This window comes from Schistocerca nitens, chromosome 1, assembly GCF_023898315.1.
Source record: "Schistocerca nitens isolate TAMUIC-IGC-003100 chromosome 1, iqSchNite1.1, whole genome shotgun sequence".
Classification (NCBI taxonomy): domain Eukaryota; kingdom Metazoa; phylum Arthropoda; class Insecta; order Orthoptera; family Acrididae; genus Schistocerca; species Schistocerca nitens.
In genome coordinates this window covers 627,662,049-627,675,040 of record NC_064614.1, presented here as the reverse complement: position 1 = coordinate 627,675,040, position 12,992 = coordinate 627,662,049, and positions in this window count along the sequence as shown.

The following is a 12,992-nucleotide window of genomic DNA, read 5'->3' as shown; positions in this document are numbered from 1 at the left end:
TCTCCACACCATAACAAGCCCACCAAGACGAACATATTCATAACGTGTTCATAACTCGTCTTGCAATGTGAAAAATGTTAATAATTGGCAACCAATGCTGTACAATCGCAATAAAGTCATGAGATGTTCAATTGACTCCTTTATGAGAACATGTTACGCGTTTCGGCATTACACCCATCTTCAGACATCTGTTACAAAAAGTACAAAATATAAGCGAACAGCACACTCAACACGTCTCAACGTTACAGAAAATGAGATCTTGTCATATGAGTTACATACCAACCAGGCGTAAAGCCTTGACAACTCAAAGAAAGTGTCGAATAACATATGACTGCGACACAAGCAGTCTTGAAGCAGAGGGTATACTGACGCAAACCAAGTCAACTAGCAGCGAAGCGCCCTCGATAGGGGGCACTGCATGGTTATGTGCTCCATGCGTTCACATGTAATTTAAGAATAACATACTCAGCATATAACATCTAACAGGGTGTAATAACGACTAGCTTCCGTACACGTTAACACTAAATTATATTTTAAATTAAAAAAAAAACTCCAAATTTTTTTACATTGCCATACTATGCCTATAGCAAATAGTGGCACTAATTACAACTCAAACCACATGTCAATATAAAATAAATAATAGGGGGAGGGAGTTCCTTCATAAATAAACCTTTCAACGTCTCAAATCTCTAAAAGAATATCACCAAATTAAATATAACCAACATTATCCGTCATAAACTAAAACGCGAGCTGATCACATGTGCATGTGAAAAAGGTCGCAAATGTGTTCTCATGCCAATATTTATGGGAAAATATTTAAGGTGCTGAAGAAGATAGAATACGACAGCTCGTATCTCTCTTTTCAGTCCGTCTTTTAAATAGTATATTCGCCTTCTCTCTCTCTTTTCCCCCTCTCCTATAGAAGTATTTTTGTGCTGGTATGTTTGCCTCAGCCATGTATCGGCTACTCGGATTACTCGGATGTTTATTACAACGCCTCCAGCGCATCGATCTGCAACTAGTATCCTAGTATCCGGCCATTCTCACTACATTTTTACATTCAATTTATTTAGGAAGGAAAAGGCACCACAGAGGCAGTTCTGACGTTCCGGTTGATAATGGAAGTGAGACTAAAAGAAAAGTCAGGACACACTGTAAAATTTGTCGACTTGTAGAATAGCGTTCGTTCGATAATGTCTGCTAAAGGAATGAACAGTCTAATGAGTACACAATATCGATTGGAAATAAGCTGCAGAAAGACGAAAGCAATGAAAAGTAGCAGAAATGATAATAGGGAGAAACTTAGCATCAGGATTAATGATCAGGAAATAGGCGAAATGAAGCAATTCTGATACCAAGACTGCAAAATAACCGTTGATAGGGTAGCGTCTTTGATTGGAAATCAAAGCGTCCTCGGTCTCAAGTTCGAATCCCGATACTACTTAAATTGTGATTAATAATCAGCATTGGCGGCCGAAGACTTTCGGCTTAAGAAGTCACCCTCGTTCTGCCAACGGCCTTGTCGAAAAGGGCAGAGGAGCGGACGGAGGTTCAGGGCACTTTCTTGTCCTAGGGGTGGGAAACTGCCCCTAAAGGCGGAAGTATCAGCAATGATCAACGGCATGTGAATTCAGAAGGCAAAGGAAACCACAGCATTAAAGACACGTAACGTGAATCGACAGGAGATGTGGCCTGTAATTGAAAAAGTGTCGTGATGATCTCTCCTTTGAATAGTCTCCGGGAGGGGACTGCCGAGGGGGAGATTACCACGAGAAAAAGATTGAATAATCAACGAAAGGATAACGTTCTACGAGTCGGGGAGTGGAATGTCAGAAGCTTAAACGCGGTAAGGAGGGAAACTAGAAAATCTGAAAAGGGAAATGCAAAGGCTCAATCTAGGTGTAGATGGGGTCAGTGAAGTGAAGTGGAAGGAAGACAAGGATTTCTGGTCAGATGAGTATAGGCTAATATCAACAGCAGCAGAAAATGGAGTAACGGGAGTAGGATTCATTATGAATAGGAAGGTAGGGCAGAGATCGCGTTATTGTAAACAGTTCAGTGACAAGGTTGTTGTTATCAGAATCGACAGCAAACCAACACCGACAACGGTAGTTCAGTTACATATGCCGAGTCGTAAGCTGAAGATGAAGAGATAAACTAAGTGAGGATATTAAAAATGCCATGTGACTAGGGCCTCCCGTCGGGCAGACCGTACGCCAGGTGCAAGTCTTTCGATTTGACACCTCTGCGGCGACTTGCACGTCGATGGGGATGAAATGATGATGATCAGGACAACTCAACACCCAGTCCCTGAGCGGAGAAAATCTCCGACCCAGGTGGGAATCGAACCCGGGCCCTTAGGATTGACATTCTATAGCGCTGACCACTCAGCTACAGGGGGCGGACCCTTAGGATATTGAAAGGGTAGTACAGTATGTAAAGGGAGACGAAAATCTAATAGTCATGGGAGACTGGAATGCAGTTGTACGGCAAGGAGTAGAAGAAAAAGTTACAGGAGAATATGGACTTGGGACAAGGAATGAGTGAGGAGAAAGACTAATTGAGTTCTGTAACAAGTTTCAGCAAGTAATAGCGAACACACTGTTCAAGAATCACAAGAAGAGGAGGTATACCTGGAAGAGGCCGGGTAATACGAGAAGATTTCAGTTAGATTACATGATGGTGAGACAGAGATTCAGAAATCAGATACTGGATTGTAAGGCATACCCAGGGGCAGATATAGACGCAGATCACAATATAATGGTGAAGAAGAGTAGGCTAAAGATTAAGATATTAGTCAGGAAAAATCAATACGCAAGTATTGAGGAATGACGAGATACGCTTGAAGATCTCTAAGGCTATAGCTACAGCAATAAGGAATAGCTCCGTAGGTAGTACAGTTGAAGAGGAATGGACGTCTCAACAAAGGGCCATCACAGAAGTTGGAAAGAAAAACATAGGTACAAAGAACATAACTGCGAAGAAACCACGGGTAACAGGAGAAATTATTGATCGATGGAAGAAGGAAGTATAAAAATGTTCCGGGAAACTCAGGAATACATAAATATAGGTCGCTGAGGAATGAAATAAATAGGAAGTACAGGGAAGCTAAGATGAAATGGATGCATGAGAAATCTAAAGAAATCGAAAAAGAAATGATTGTCGGAAGGACAGACTCAGCATACAGGAAGTCAAAACAACCTTCAGTGACATTAAAAGCAATTATAGAAACATTAAGAGTGCACGGGAATTCCATTGCTAAATTCAAAGGAGAGGGCAGATAGGTGGAAAGAATACACTGAAAGCCTCTATGAGGTGAAATATCTGTATGATGTGATATGAGAGGAAACAGGAGTCGATTTAGAAGAGTTAGGGAACCCAGTATTAGAGTCAGAATTTAAAAGAGCTTTGGAGGACTGAAGATCAAATAAGGCAGAAGGGATAGATAACATTGCTTCTGATTTTCTAAAATCGTTTTGGAAAGTGGCAACAAAACGACTATTCACGTTGGTGTGTAGAATATATGAGTCTGGCAACAAACCACCTGACTTTCCTAAAAGTCTCATCCACACAATTCCGAAGACGGCAAGAGCTGACAAGTGCGAGAATTATGGCACAATCAGCTTAACAGCTCATGCATGCAAGTTCTTCGCAAGAATAATATACAGAAGAATGGAAAAAAATTGAGGATTTGCTAGATGACGATCGGTTTGGCTTTAGAAAAAGATAACGGCACGAGAGAGGCAATTCTGACGTTGCGGTTGATAATGGAAGCAAGACTAAAGAAAAATCAAGAAACGTTCATAGGATTTGTCGATGTGGAAAAAGCGTTCGACACTGTAAAATGGTGCAAGATGTTCGAAATTCTGAGAAAAATAGATGTAAGCTATAGGGAGAGACGGGTAATATACAAATTGTACAAGAACGAAGAGGGATTAGTAAGAATGGACAAACAGCAACGAAATGCTCGGATTAAAAAGGTTGTAAGACAGGGATATAGTCTTTCTACCCTACTTTTCAATCTGTACATCGAAGAAGCAATGATGGAAAGAAAGAAAGGTTCAGGAGTGGAACTAAAATTCAAGATGAAAGGATATTAATGACAAGATTCCGTGATGACATTGCTATCCTGAGTGAAAGTGAATGAACGGAATGAACAATCTCATGAGTACAGAATACGGACTGTTCGTAAATCGAGGAAAGACGAAAATAATGAGATGCAACAGAAATGAGAACAGCAAGAAACTTAACATCAGGGCTGACGTTACGAAGTAGATGAAGTTAAGGAATTCTTCTTCCTAGGCAGTAAAATAAGCAATGACGAACGGAGCAAGGAGGACATCAAAAGCAGACTAGCAAAGGCAGAAAGGAAATTCCTGGCCAAGAGAAATCTAGTAATCTCAAACATTGGCCTTAATTTAAGGAAGAAATTTCTGGGAATGTACGTTTGGAACACAGCATTGTATGGTAGTGAAACTTGGAGTGAGAAAAAACGTGTACAGAAGAGAATCGAAGCATTTCAGATGTGATGTTACAGAAGAATTAAATGAATTGATAAGGTAAGGAATGAGAGCGTTCTCCGCAGAATAGCGGAGGAAAGGAATGTATGGAAAACACTGACGAGAAGAAGGAATTGGATGATATGACATGTGTTAAGATATCAGGGAATAGCTTCCATGGTAGTAGAGGGAGCTGTAGCGGGTAAAATATGTAGAGGAAGACAGAGATTGGAGTACGTCCAGCAAATAAATGAGGACTCAGGCTGCAAGTGGTGCACTGTGATGACGAGGTTGACACAGGAGAAGAGTTTGTGACGGGTCATATGAAAACATCAAACTCGTCAGAGGATTGATGACTCAACAAAACAAATCTGGTAAGTAGCTGCATTTCAGACTATCTGACACTTCAGCATTTCTGGTGCACCATCTAATCTTCAGCATTCTTCTGTAGCACCACATTTCGAAAGCTTTTATTCTCTTCTTGTCTAAACTATCGTCCATGTTTCACTTCCATACATGGCAACACTCCATACAAATACTTCCATAAAAGGCCCCCTGACACTTAAATCCATACTCGATGTTAACAAATTCGTCTTCGTCAGAAACGCTTTCCTTGCCATTGTCAGTCTACATTTTATATCCTCTCCGACCATCATCAGTTATTTTGCCCTCCAAATAGCAAAAATCCTTTACTACTTTAAGTGTCTCATTACCTAATCTAATTCCCTCAGCATCACCCGACTTAATTCGACTACATTCCATGATCCTCGTTTTGATTTTGTTGATGTTCATCTTATATCCTCCTTTCAAGACACTGTCCATTCCGTTCAACTGCTCTTCCAAGTCCTTTGCTGTCTCTGACAGAATTACGTCATCGGCAAACCTCAAAGTTTTTATTTCTTCTCCATGGATTTTAATAGAATAACGGAGAAGAGGAGTTTGTGGCACAACTTGACAAGAAGAAGGCACCGGTTGGTAGGGCATGTTCTGAGGCACCAAGGGATCACAAATTTAGCATTTGAGAGCAGCGTGGAGGGTAAAAATCGTAGAGGGAGACCAAGAGATGAATACACTAAGCAGATTCAGAAGGATGTAGGTTGCAGTAAGTACTGGGAGATGAAGAAGCTTTCACAGGATAGAGTACCATGGAGAGCTGCATCAAACCAGCCTCAGGACTGAAGAGCACAACAACAACAACATCTGTTCTTCAGCAAAGCGAGCATTCACCGTCCATATTCCCTGCACTAGAGATTTTCACATTCCCGGCCATACTGACTGCCAGGGCAGTACCAGTGGCTCTGCTGAACCGGTCGCAGCGTGCCCTGGGGCCACTGGCCAATTTTCAACTGCACTAACTAATTTATCTCACCACGTAACAATTCTAAGCGGCCGAATAAGTCACCTACATACGAGTAAGGGTACACAGTTTCATTACATTACATACGAGTTAGAATTCCGTTAGATAGCTTTTACACTGCAGCACCTCTGCGATACAGTCTCATTTGCTTGATTCAAACAAACGTAAACAGCAGCACACTCATAATGGGGAATTGTCGTGGGATTTTCAGACGAAGTCTTCTACAACCCCGTAGTGTAACGGATGAGTGTGTGTTCTTGAAACCACGTACGGAGCACTGATACGCAGGACATTCTTTGCGCAGGCGCCCCGTATTCCAGGTGGCCGAGGCTGTTCCGCGGAATGACACCCGGCAGTTGCGGCCCCTGGGTCCGGCTCGCAGCGCACAGTGGACAGTGGACGGCAGCGCCCCGGCCATCTCCCGGGCAGTGACAGCGCGGCGGCCGCGGTCACTCGGCAGGTCGGCGGCGCGCGGTCGCGGCAGCCGCTAATATTCAGTTAGCCGCTCTAATTAAACGGCGGCCAGCTGGCCGCGCAGAGCCGCGCCTCGCTCTAATTGAAACCGCCGCTGTCTCCTGATTCTGCTTTCATTACGCGCGCCCCGTCACAGGGTCGCTCCGGACGCCCACGCTTTAAAAAAGCTGCCAGCGCGAGTCTGCGGATTCCACGCACCTCCGCACTTCCATCGCTGAATTGACACAGTAACGGAAAGTAAAGGGGCGAGGTTATCGCAGACTAAAGTGAAGAATACCACCACATAGTTCATTCTACAGCGTGCGCGACAAGTGCCTGTGCCAGTGCGTCCAAATACGGTAAACCCCCACTAAAATGCAGAAGTGCAGAAGTGTAACACCTGCAATTCATCGACAATGGATGACTGTCTACAGATATCTCCCTGTGCATGTCCGGATCTCCTTTATCGTATTCCTATGATTACCACGCTAGAAATACGACAGTGTAATGGTGTCAGAGTGGTGAACAAGAGAGACACTGTGCTAATCTGTCTCTCTCTCTCTCTCTCTCTCTTTCTCTCCCACTCTACCCTCTTTACATTTGCAACATCCAATGGGTTAAAACTACGAACTACAAAAACTTCCCTAAGATCACCTGGTTTACTGCGTGTCTATCTTCTGATACATCAGAAACAAATATCCTCTGCGTGTAGACATAGACTATATGTGATGATCCCATTAAATATACATGTACTGATGTACAGGAGCAGCTGGTCAATAATCAAATTCGCTTCCATGGACCCGTGTAAAGTTCTGTTGCCTGTACTGGAGGAAGACCGTATCCTACAGACTATCAGTCACAAGAGAGGGTTCTTGTATTGTTGTTTCATAAGCAGTCAGATACGTTGTTTATTTCTGTAACACATCGAATGAGTGTGTGACTGCAGCTGTGTATACATCTATACATTTTCCTTTTCTACCATGACTTTGAGGTGTGAGTCAGGTACTAAACCAACATTAACACATTTCGATCCATTGACTGAACATTGTATGGTGTGAACTAAGCTGCTCCAACCATACACAGAATTGTTGAAATAAAAAGAGGCGGCGTTTCTTATTGACAAAAATGTGGAAGACATTTCAATATATGGAAACTGGAAGAGTTTGTGGCATTGTGGATCGTTTCCAAACAACTATCCTCTACATTTAATGTCATCTTCCACAATATTGTGTAGCAGATGTCTCGGTGCTCTGTTTTCAAAGAGACCAAGAGCATTGTTTCCTCATACTGGTTGTGCATATTACACCCAGGTATGTGATAGCTGTTTCGGTCTTCAAAGAGTTAGATCAGTATGGCGAGTAATTTCACATGTCAAACACCGCTGCTATGTGTTTGTCTATTTGCTCATAAGATGTGGTTGTTTCATGCATTTTCCTTTGTTGACGATCATTTTGTAGGGCTGATACAAGCATAGCATAATTTTCAAACTGTAATCTGATGTCGACAGTGGGCGTTATAAACCTCTGGAAAGTTGTATAGTGCATGGATCCCAACGAGTCTATCTATGTTTGTTTTTTCCCCTTTGGTAGAAAGTAGTAATTTTATCATCATAAAGTTTCGCACCATAGTGAGTGGGATAGAAAATTTGCGGGGTGAATGTATGTCATGTGTTGGAAATATACTTCCTGCACAGAAATACTAACAGCGTTTCATCCCATGCGACCAATATATCAGATACCACACTGCTTTAACGTTATAGCATGCTTAAGTGCACAACTTTGTAGCTTTAACATTGTGTGTTTATGTTCTACGATCATTTCTCTTCTTGGAATGTAATCCAAACACTACAACAGTTTCACAGAATTGATAGCAGAGGAGATTTATAGCTCCCTGCGCATGATCCTAGATATTTTATGGATGAGACCGCTTCCAGTGATTATTCCGCAATCGTGTAATCGTACAATGTTTACCATTTATGGGCAACACCTTACATTCCTTTACATTGAGGGTCAACTAACAATCCCTGTTTCAAGAGTACATCCTCCTTAGATGTTCCCGCATTTCGCTACATCATTTAACTGATTATTTATTGCGTTTCGCTGCAGTATTGCGTTGCGATGTCTTTGTATGCAACAGAATCAGCGGCGTAAACCTATATGAAACTTTCGATATGATCCGCTAGGTCGGTGGTCAGCAAACCGGGTCTCTCGAACCACGTGAGGCTCTTTGGTGCTTTACTTGTGAGTCTTCCACAAAATACCACGTACGGCTGCTCAGAACCTGAGTTTCTATCTACGCGACTTCTTTTATTTCGCGGTAGACGTTACATTTCATCTATACTCATGCTCATAAATTAAGGATAATGCTGATACATGGTGAAACAACGCTCTGGTGGGCAGTTTGCGGGTTTAAGTCACCTCGGGGTGTGACCATGCAGTGCATTTGACCTATGATCGTCACATGGTGGTGCTAGCAACAGTCCACATACGCAGAGGTGTGTTGGTGCATACCAGAATATGGCGCAGCGAGTAAGTGTGCAGACATTTTCAGACATGCTAGTGGTGACTGTGTGTTAAAAATGGTTCAAAGAAGACATTTTGATGACGTTATGAGGGGTAGAATACTAGGGCGACTGGAGGCTGGTCAAACACAGCAGGTCGGAGCATAGGCCCTCCGTGTGCCACAAAGTGTGATCTCAAGATTATGGCAACGATTCCAGCAGAGGGGACACGTGTCCAGGCGCTACAGTACGGGACGTCCACAGTGTACAACACCACAAGAAGACAGATATCTCACCATCAGTGCCCGCAGAAGGCCACAGAGTACTTCAAGTAGCCTTGCACGGGACCTTACCGCAGCCACTGGAACAGTTATCTCCAGACACACTATCAACAAACGACTGAACAGACATGGTTTATTCTTCCAGATACCTGCAAGGTGCATTCCACTGACCCCTGGTCACAGGAGAGCCCGTAAAGCCTGGTGTCAAGAACACAGTACATGGTCATTGGAACAAAGGTCCCAGGTTATGTTCACAGACGAGTCCAGGTATAGTCTGAACAGTGATTCTCGCCGGGTTTTCATCTGGTGTGAACCAGGAACCAGGAACCAGATACCAACCCCTTAATGTCCTTGAAAGGGACCTGTATGGAGGTTGTGGTTTGATGGTCTGGGGTGGGATTATGATCTGTGCACGTACACCCCTACATATCTTTGACAGAGGAACTGCAACAAGTCAGGTGTATCGGGACGTCATTCTGCACCAGTATGTCCGCCTTTTCAGAGGTGCAGTGGGTCACACCTTCCTCCTGATGGATGATAACGCACGGCCCCACAGAGCTGCCATCGTGGAGGAGTACCTTGGAACAGAAGATATCAGGTGAATGGAATGGCCTGCCTGTTCTCCACGCATCGCTGCACGTCTACAAACCCCTAGGACACTTCAGGAGCTCCGACAGGCATTGGTGCAAGAATGGGAGCCTACACCCCAGCAGCTGCTCGACCATCTGATCCAGAGTATGCCAACCCGTTGTGCGGCCTGTGTACGTGTACATGGTGATCATATCCCATAATTATGTCGGGGTAAATGCGCAATAAACAGTGGCGTTTTGTAGCACATGTGTTTCGGGACGTTTTTCTCAACTTATCACCAATACCGTGGACTTACAGATCTGTGTCGTGTGAGTTACCTCTGTGCCTATGCTATTAGCGCCAGTTTTTTGTAGTGCTACGTTGTGTGGCACCACATTCTGCAATTATCCTTAATTTATGAGCATGAGTGTAAGTCAGCTTAATCGTAAAGTAGAGGGGAAAAGAGAATTTTTTCTATATTAAAAGAAGTTATTTCATTAGAAAATAAATGTTCCCTCTCTTTGCTAGAAATCATATTTATTTATTGTGACTGTTTCGATTTTAAGTTAAAGTCCTCTTCTGATGTGAGCCTCCTTTTAGCTGGTGCTGGCGGCTTGTCTGCTATTCTCGTGGTAGCACTATAGTAACTGCCGAAGTCATAATAAATAAAAATCAATCCGATCTAGACTTATTTAACCACACTACAGCACAAGATCGCTGTTCGCCTACGGACAATTTTGTCCGAATTTATGAAACTATCTCTTTTGCTCAATAGTTTCAAAGAGACATTCACTCACTTCCCATTCCTGTTGAAGCTTAGCCAAAAAATCATTCTGATATTGACGTTTGCTGTTTAAAAACAACACCTTTAACTATGAGAGACGCTTTTCTCAACAGGTTTCATGACTTTAGAAACAGCAACACCTTTATCAAAGAAAACCTCTTAATGCTGCTTTTGCCGCAGTGATAACAGGGTTTGCATCAGATCACCGAAGTTAAGCGCTACCGGGCTCGGCTAGCACTTGGATAGGTCACCGATTCTGCCGAGCGCTGTTGGCGAGTGGGACGCACTCAGCCATTGTGAGGCCAATAGAGCAGCTATTTGATTGTGAAGTAGCGGCTCCTGTCACGAAAAAGAGACAACGATCTGGAGAGCGGTGTGTTGGCCTCACGCCCCTCGATATCCGCATCCAGTGACGCCCACAGGCTGAGGACGCATAGCAATCCGTTGATGCCAATTAGGCCATCAGAGGCCCGTTCCGACGGAATACTGACATTGTAAACTGCTGTTTTTAATAAAAACAATAATTGTGGAGCTTGGATTTTGAACATCTTAGTGCTGATATAGAAATTTCGCAGGAAAAAAAATGTGATCTTAGTTCAGAGTCTTCAGAGTCTGCTTTGAAAGACCTATAGAAGGACGTTATGTTGAATTTTTATTCCTGGTTCCTATAATTCGCTGGTAAAACTAGTTTTTGCTATTCTTTTCAGACTCAGATCTACGTATTAGTGTGAACAACCATTCGCAGGCATGAACCTTTCCAAGATTAAATTGAGAAGTCGCCTTATTGAAGAGAATGCGGAATCGAGCCAGAAATTATAGTTCAAATGGCTCTGAGCACTATGGGACTTAACTTCTGAGGTTATCAGTCCCCTAGAATTTAGAACTACTTAAAGCTAACTAACCTAAGGAAATCACACACATCAATGCCCGAGGCAGGATAGAACCTGCGACTGTAGCGGTCGCGCGGTTCCAGACTGTAGCGCCTAGAACCGCTCGGCCACCACGGCCGGCCCGGAAATTATAAACAACAATATAAACTTGATTTACCTCAACATTCCATGGAGTTGTAAGGCCATTGTTCACATTAGTATTTGCCAGTCATTGTCGTTATTTAATTTTTTGAACACCTTGCAACTTAATTTTATCAGTAAATAATATGGTCATTGATCAGGTATCAAGTTCTATTCAACTTACCTATAGTTTCACTGAGACCTAAAAAACAAAATTAAAAAAAAAACTTAACTGAGTTAATTTTCGAGAGCCTTGTGGAGTGAATCAAGGTTAAGTGTCTAATATTGATCAAGGTATGTTGTTATGGTTTGAGCACAACGAGTAGATGAGCGAAAAAAGATAGAGGAAGCAAGTATACAAGAAGAATGTGGCTGGGAGAGTTGGAAGGGGTTGACCTCAGTAAACACGCCTCTCTCAGACTGAGTACGCTTTTAGAAAAGACTAGCTCAGGAGTAGGCTAATGAAGTTAGTGACAACGTACATGGCTGTATAATTTAAGTTTAGAAAATTGAGTTATCAAAATAAATTTCGATCTCTTTACTGCTACTGTTTGGCTCTGCTGAATAATTAGTTTGCCAACCATTGCGCTATCTCACTTACACACTGAGGTGACAAAAGTCATGGGATACCTCCTAACATCGTGTCGGGTCTCCTCTTGCCTGGGGTAGTGCAGCAACTCGACGTGATACGGGCGCAACATGTCGCTGGAAGCCCCTGCAGATATACTGAGCGATGCTGTCCCTAAAGCCGTCCTTAATTACGAAAGTGTTTCCGGTGCAGGAGACTGTGCACGAACTGACCTCGCGATTACGTCCGGTAACTGTTCGGTGGGATTCATGAATGGCGATCCTGGTGGCCATGTCATTCGCTAGACTTGTCCAGAATGTTTTTCAAACTAACCGTGAACAACTGTGGCCCAGTTAGATGCCACCCGGACTTCCACAGAAATTCCGTACTTGTTTGGGAACATAAAGACCATGAGAGGCTACAAATGGTCTCCAAGTAGCCGAACATAACCATTTCGAGTCAATGATCGGTTCAGTAGGACCAAAGAAGCCAGTCTATTCCATGCAAACATAGCCCACGCCATTATGGTGCCTCCACGAGCTTGTACAGTAGCTTGAAGTCAGTTTCATACTCGAACCCAACCCTCAGCCCTCAGCAACTGAAATCGGGGCTCATCTGAGCAGGCCACTGTTTCCTGTAGTCTAGAATCCAACTGATAAGGTCATGAACCCAAGAAAGGTGCTGAAAGCGATGTTGTTCTGTCAGCAAACGCACTCGCGTCAGTCGTCTGCTGCCTTAGCCCATTAACGTCAAATTTCGTAGCACTGTTCCAACGGAAACGTTCGTCATATTCCCTGCATTGCGGTTATTTCACGCAGTGTTGCTTGTCTGTTAGCACGCTACACGCTGCGCAAATGCCGTCGCTCTCTGTCGCTAATCGTTGGCTATCGGCCACTACAGCTTCTGTGGTGAGAGGTAATGCCTGAAATTTGATATTCTCGGCACACTCTTGACACTATGGACTTCGGAA